We start from the raw sequence: 6,713 nt of genomic DNA, 5'->3' as shown, positions 1-6,713 counted from the left end.
CCTACTTCTTTTTCTTCCATAACCACATTTAGGACAATTAATTCTATTTTTGACAGTGTAATCAAAATTTCTGTCCATCATTTTCTCCTTAAGCCTCAAAAACTTCTTGATTTCATAATGAACTATAATTTAACTTATACAAGTGAGTATTATGCATTACAGATCACTATCCATGATTTGAGGGTAGGTAGCTACGTTGCGCCTTCTGTGAACAAACATGTAAAAGGGTAAAGGCCATAATGTACATACAGTCCATTCAGGAATTATTGACATCCCGGGTGGCTTTGGAAAATCGAAATTAAGTTGGTACTGGCTCATTCAGTAACATTTTGAATTGCAGATTTCGGGTTGGCATTGGAAATGTCATTGAGAGGAGGTTAGATTTCAGTTTGTGTTATTGGTTTTGATCGAAGAAATTCTGAAACTTAAAAGTTGTATCAATTTCAAACACACATTGATTAGTTTATTTGAGTATTTCTCAAAGTACTGTTTGAAAAAAGAAGAAGGCAAGTCATTACAACCTGGATTATTAGTGGAAGAAAACCTGTGCAATACGATTTCACCTTCAAAGAATCATTGAATGATTTGATTGTTACCAAAAGCCGAGCCAAAAGCAACCAATATTTCAGCCTGGATGAAATTTGACCAAAGAGCATCTGGATTTTAATCAATCAAAGACAACATTACATAAACTTAATTGGTTACAAGTTCAAAACAGTTAATAAAAGGAAAATTCTTATTGATAAACAGAAAAATATAATAATTTGAGTACGATTTTATGGTGAATGCAAGCATTATTCAACAGTGGACTCTAGAAAGAAGACAAAATGTTTTTCAAGTATATTCAAGGGTAAAAGTAGAAGGAGCACTATTTTGAATGCTGGATATTTGGATTTTTACCTGGATGTTTTGTTTTGACAGTGGTGTTCATGAGGATTATATAAATCTATGAAAAGAAAATTATTTTATAATTGGATTGCCAAACAAAGTCTTGGCATTGCATTTATAGTTTATTTATATTCTATATTGAAATTAAGTATTGTTATATCTGTTTTTTGTTCTTCAATGAGTAATCCAAAAATCTAATAAATTCCAATTGCTTTATAGAATTATTAATTATTAAATCGAAAAATATATTCACAAATTAAAAATAATTTCATGCAAAAATGCTTTCAGTGAGTGAGTTAAAGCTGTTATGGGCAAAATAATTTATGTAATTTAATAGAAACTAGTATAAAATCATTTCAATAAAAAACAGAAAACTCGAGTACAAATAGTACCTATATTTTACATACAATCATTCATGTCATGAACAGTTTCAATAAATAGTGACTAATGTCAAAATTTTTCATATACTAAATGGATTCTTTGAATTTTATTTCTGTCTTATAATGATATGGCTCTTCCATTCACTAAACTACACTATTCAAATTTATCAACCAGTTTTTTCTGTTTTCTTCACCAGTTTAGACACCACAGTTAAAATTATCCAAAAGAGTTATTTGATAACAATTTTGCAAGCAGGTTGGTATCCAGTGTCTATCATTAATGCAACAATTTTTGAAGAGCCTTTGGTGAAAAGGAATATGCATATTTTAATGATCTTCAATGAGATCTTTCATGGGCGACTCTTAAATGAATAGATATCTTCATTGGATTTCCTTGAAATGAGATAGCATTTCACTATATTTTTACGTTATATAATCTGAATTTCAATTTATGAAATCATGACTGTATGCGTCCCTTCGTAATAATCGTCATTTCGAAAATTCAGGATCTTTCGGATACAAAAATGATGAAAATAATTTAAACTGGTTATTTCTATGATGAACCATAGCAATTTTTAGTGATATTTTTGTAACCAGAAATAAAGCCGCAACTAGACGTTCATGGCCTACTTCGATGTCAATAATTCCTGAATGGACTGTACATATAATAATAATAATATGGTCTTTATTATGCAGTTTTCATAGATCAACAGATGGCGAAATCTAGCAGAGCTATTCAACCGATGATTTGATGTTAATTACACAAAATTTACAAGTTGAGCTAAAAAAAACAATACTTGAAAGTTACAAAATAGCAAAATACAAAGAAAAGGAAACAAGTCGAAGTTACAAGAACCACAACATTAAAACTATGAGACAATCTCTTGTAATAATAAAAACTTCAGTACAACAATGTATCACAGTAACTTCTAAATTCAGATATTGTATAGGGCTCGGTTTGTACGGTCAAGGCGCAGGAACTGGAGAGATCACGTGGAAAAAATGAGCAATGGTCGATGGGCAAAGAACGAAAAGCCAAACTCAAAACGCCTTCCCGGCCGACCACCAGAGAGATGGTATGAGAGTTGGACGTCAACATCGCAAGAGGCTGGATGAACAGAAGATGACAAGACATGGTCTTATGAATAAGGAAGAAGAAGAAGAAGTATAGGGCTCACATTTAGCTGTAAACGAAAAAATTATTTTTTGAATATTCTGAAAATCATTTATATTCCTTGTCATTCTCGGTAAGCAGTTCAATAGTTTTATGCTCATATACAAAGTGCATTCTTCATTAATTGAATATTTGTGAATGGGAAAAAAAATAATCATTCATCCTACGAGTGGCGTTGCTGTTCTCAAGGTGTTGAAAATATCGTTTGTTTTTATGAAAAAACAATAACACTCTATACATACAATATGTACAAACATATCATTATAAGTATGTTTTTCCTTCTGAATGTACCCCTTTCTAAACATAGTTCTAAGAGCAAGCTTCTAAGTACAAATATCTCTCTGCCGACATACTTCCATCCCAAGTAATTCCATAAGATAATACTGACTGAAAATTAGCGAAATGAAAAAGCATTAAGGTTTTATCATCAACTTGGTTTCTTAAAGCTCTTAACATGTATATGATAAATTTAATTTTCCCAGCAGCAATTAACAATGTGTTGAGCAATTCAAGTGACCATCAATATTCAATCCTAATAGTTTTGTCTGTTAATTTGTTTGGATTGTACCAGAGCTGAACGTAATGCTGTCTGATGGTGTCAATTTTGATAGACTATTTGTGAAAAATAAAATAATTCATTGTCACCATTCAGAACTAGGCTTTTCCTAGCACGCCACTCATCAACCATCAACATAGATCGCATTAAATTGATCACGACTACATTCATATAGTTAGACTTCACTATAATATTTGTGTAGTCCGCATAAAGATGTTTTTCTATTATTGCCTCAGTTGCTGACTCGAAAATATCAGGTAAGTCGTCGATATAATATTATGGTAAAAACAGAATTGGCCCAGCCAAGGTTCCCTGCGGTACACCATTAATAATGGTTCTCTCCGAAGATATGTTGCACCCATTTTCATCATTCAAAATGAACGCTTGTTTTCTGTCACTGAGATAGTTTGAGTGGTATACTTCTTATTCCACGTTTTCCAGTTTCGTGAGCAAGGCTTTATGGTTGCCACAATCGAAGGCTCCAGGAAATTTGAGCAGTCACTCCACCCTTTTCAATGGCATGTATAATGTCCCGAAGAAACTCAAAAATTGCAGTTTCTGTACCCTTGCCTTGAGTTAAACCATGTTGCTTTTCTGACAACACTTTCAATTTCCTGACTTGCGTGTTGAACTTAATCGCAGGATCAGCGCGGGTGAATCCAACATCGACATAAAGTATATCCAAACCAACCATCACAAATATATTTGGTTCTGAGAAGTCGAAAAACTAAATTGTATTCGCGAGGTAACTATCTTTCATACCAACGCGCAAGCTTTTTCCTTCAAGCATCTTGAGCTTTTAGCTTATGTCGATGCTCATCATCCCATGATCATCCTGATTGCTGAATCTTGGCTTCATCCTGGCATCCATGAAGCAGTGGTTGCTACTTCTGGTTATTCACTTCCAAGACAGAACATCACAACAATAGTGGGTCATACAAGATGAAGAAGCAGAATTTCAGAAATTCAAAATTTCTTCACAAACCGTTCAATGTTTGGAACATTTTACCAGCATCAATTGTCAGTTCGGTATCTGTGAATTCTTTTGAAAACGCTTATGATTTATTGAGGTCACAAACCCCATGTTTCAACGGTATACATAATAAGGCAATCAGCTTTCGAGTTTTCGAATATGTGTTAATGCAGCGCTTTTTCTCCGACATTTTCCTGGTTCAGCGCTGTCCACCACATTCTTTCAACGCATTCAACAGCGGAATATTCACTATACGAAATAAATAAATTTATACACTATTCGTTTCCCTATGTACAAAAACAGATTATATACCATATATTATCCTATATACAGAGTGTTCCAAATTAAGTCGGCACCATTGCCAACTCCGTTATTATTGATGCTACGAAGTCGGTTAAATGGGCAAACTGGTAGCATTTTTAGTGGCCTTCTCGATGCCGAAAACAAACAAAAAAATTGACAGTCGCGTTGTCATAATATTTCATAAAATGATATTTTTTTCAATGGAACACCCTATATGTTTTCATGCATTTCAATTCGTTATAACATTCTCAACAAAATAGCTCATATCACCTTTCTTCCTAAAGTGGAAAATGAGCGACTTATTTTGAAATATTTATTTCTTTCACTTGTACAAAAAATTTATTTGTTTCGGCGAATAACACCTCATGATTGTCCAAACACCCATTTTTTGTACTTTTACGAATGACAATATTTCGTTAGGTACTATTAGCAAAATAAAATAAGACCACTCACACCACTCAATTGACACCACTAAGCTATTTGGTATTAATATACAAAATGATAATTTCCATCTTAAAGCCATTTCGCTAGCCGTATTCATTTTGTGAATCAATAGTGCCAATAGAAGGGCCTAAATATGTGTTCAACAAGAAGGCGGTGTTTTTGGACATTCACTCGATATTTTATAATGCTTTATCAGATCCGTTTGTTATCAATGTTTCCTATTTAACTGTCTTATTTTTACCTTCACGAAAAAAAGGCAAATGAGCTTTGTTGTTGAGAATGTTATTACGAATCGAAATGCATGAAAGAATATAGTGTTCCATTGAAAAAAATATTATTTTATGAAATATTATGACAACGCGACTGTCATTTTTTTTTGTTTTCGCCGTCGAGAAGGTCACTAAAAATGCTACCAGTTTGCCCATTTAACCGATATCGTAGCATCAATAATAACGGAGTTGGCAATGGTGCCAACTTAATTTGAAACACCCTGTATACAATAATGCGAAACTCAACCAGAAGTCAACTCACTAGCTTACTAGCATTACATCCAAGACAGGGTCCTTTCGAACTGTAGATGCTCTAGAATAGATGAAGCTGAGTTGGTGAAATATCTGGGCGTACCCAGCAAACACGTTACATCACTTGGCAGTTTCGCGAAGTCTCAAATTGCACATTGACAGATATCTTCATTGCGATTACGCATACTTGTTCTAAACATATTTATTTTGCGACATTGCTTTGTTAACAACAATTCGATGATGCAGTGATAATAATTTGAGGATATTAATAAATAACCACAATGCCATCCCCATAGAAAGTGGTAAATTAGTAGTTAAAAAGTTTACCATCGAGCGACTTCGCAACGAAGTCTTTTTTAGAACTACACAATGTTAACATGAATTGGATGATATTTCAAATCCTTTTTGAGTGGGTCACTTTATGTTCCCAATGTGGCTGTTTATTCTGGTGAATGTAATAGTAATACTTTGCACATTATTATTTTCAATTATCCATCTGTGGCACTGAAATATCCAGCCCTCAAAGAGTCCGACGAATATTTATTTATTCTCCTTCATCTGGATGTAATAAACAAAAACAAACGATTCAGAGCAATCCGAGAGGTCGTCGGTGAGACCAGAACGTGATCCTAATAGAAGCATTTTTGCAACAAAATACAGATTACGTATTCACTTGGTCCGTTTTCTGGCTGATCGAGCAATATTTCGAAAACTACAATAGCTATAGGCTTCCCGTTTTTTCAGTTTTATTTGTGCGTTGGTGTCTGCCATGTGGCTGGTGATATAGCTATATCACCAAAAAACCAATAAATTAAAATATATATAGTATTTTTTTATAAGTGGTCAAATGAAGACCGGCTCTGTTTGTTAATTTTATTATTTTATGAGAGATAATTTCACTTTTTTGTGACGTTTGTTTTTTTATATTAGATTGAATAATTATTTATTATATGGATGTTTCATTACTTCATTTCCCATTTCCAAATTGTATGTACAAATTTCTACAGGATTACTTTTGTGATATTCATAAAATAGTCCCTTTGGCACTATACAGTGTGTTTCCAAATTGTATGTATGACTTTGTACAAGATATTCTACACATTAAATAAATGATATTCTATATAGGAATCCTTGTCCGAATTTGAACAATACAAGGCATTTGACCTATATCAAATATCATTTATTCAATGGGTAGAATATCTTGTACAAAGTCATACATACAATTTGGAAACACACTGTATAGTGCCAAAGGGACTTTTTTATGAATATCACAAAAGTAATGTTTTGTGGGGATTACAGATTCCTGCGTTACGGTCATTGTGGCGTTGCCAACAAGGTTAACGCTTCCCCCAACAGAGGGCGCAACAATCTACTTAAGCCTCGAAGTAAGCATCTTAAACGGAGATAAGCCGAGCATTTTGTGTCTGTTCTATATTTTATTTTTAATGTTTTATAACCGTTAACTAGGAGTAGG

General features: G+C 33.4%; 1 long non-coding RNA gene across 1 annotated transcript; it reads left to right on the top strand.

Annotated features, from left to right (window-relative positions):
• The first annotated feature begins 110 nt into the window (after positions 1 to 110).
• On the top strand, positions 111 to 2,178 carry LOC123674812. Its single transcript, XR_006746707.1, has 2 exons — positions 111 to 227; positions 1,965 to 2,178. It is a non-coding gene; the product is annotated as an uncharacterized LOC123674812 (long non-coding RNA).
• Positions 2,179 to 6,713: the final 4,535 nt, after the last annotated feature.

This window comes from Harmonia axyridis, chromosome 1, assembly GCF_914767665.1.
Source record: "Harmonia axyridis chromosome 1, icHarAxyr1.1, whole genome shotgun sequence".
NCBI classification, from domain to species: Eukaryota; Metazoa; Arthropoda; class Insecta; order Coleoptera; family Coccinellidae; genus Harmonia; species Harmonia axyridis.
The sequence above is the reverse complement of the archived record's forward strand: the minus strand, read 5'-3'. Positions and strand labels throughout refer to the sequence as shown.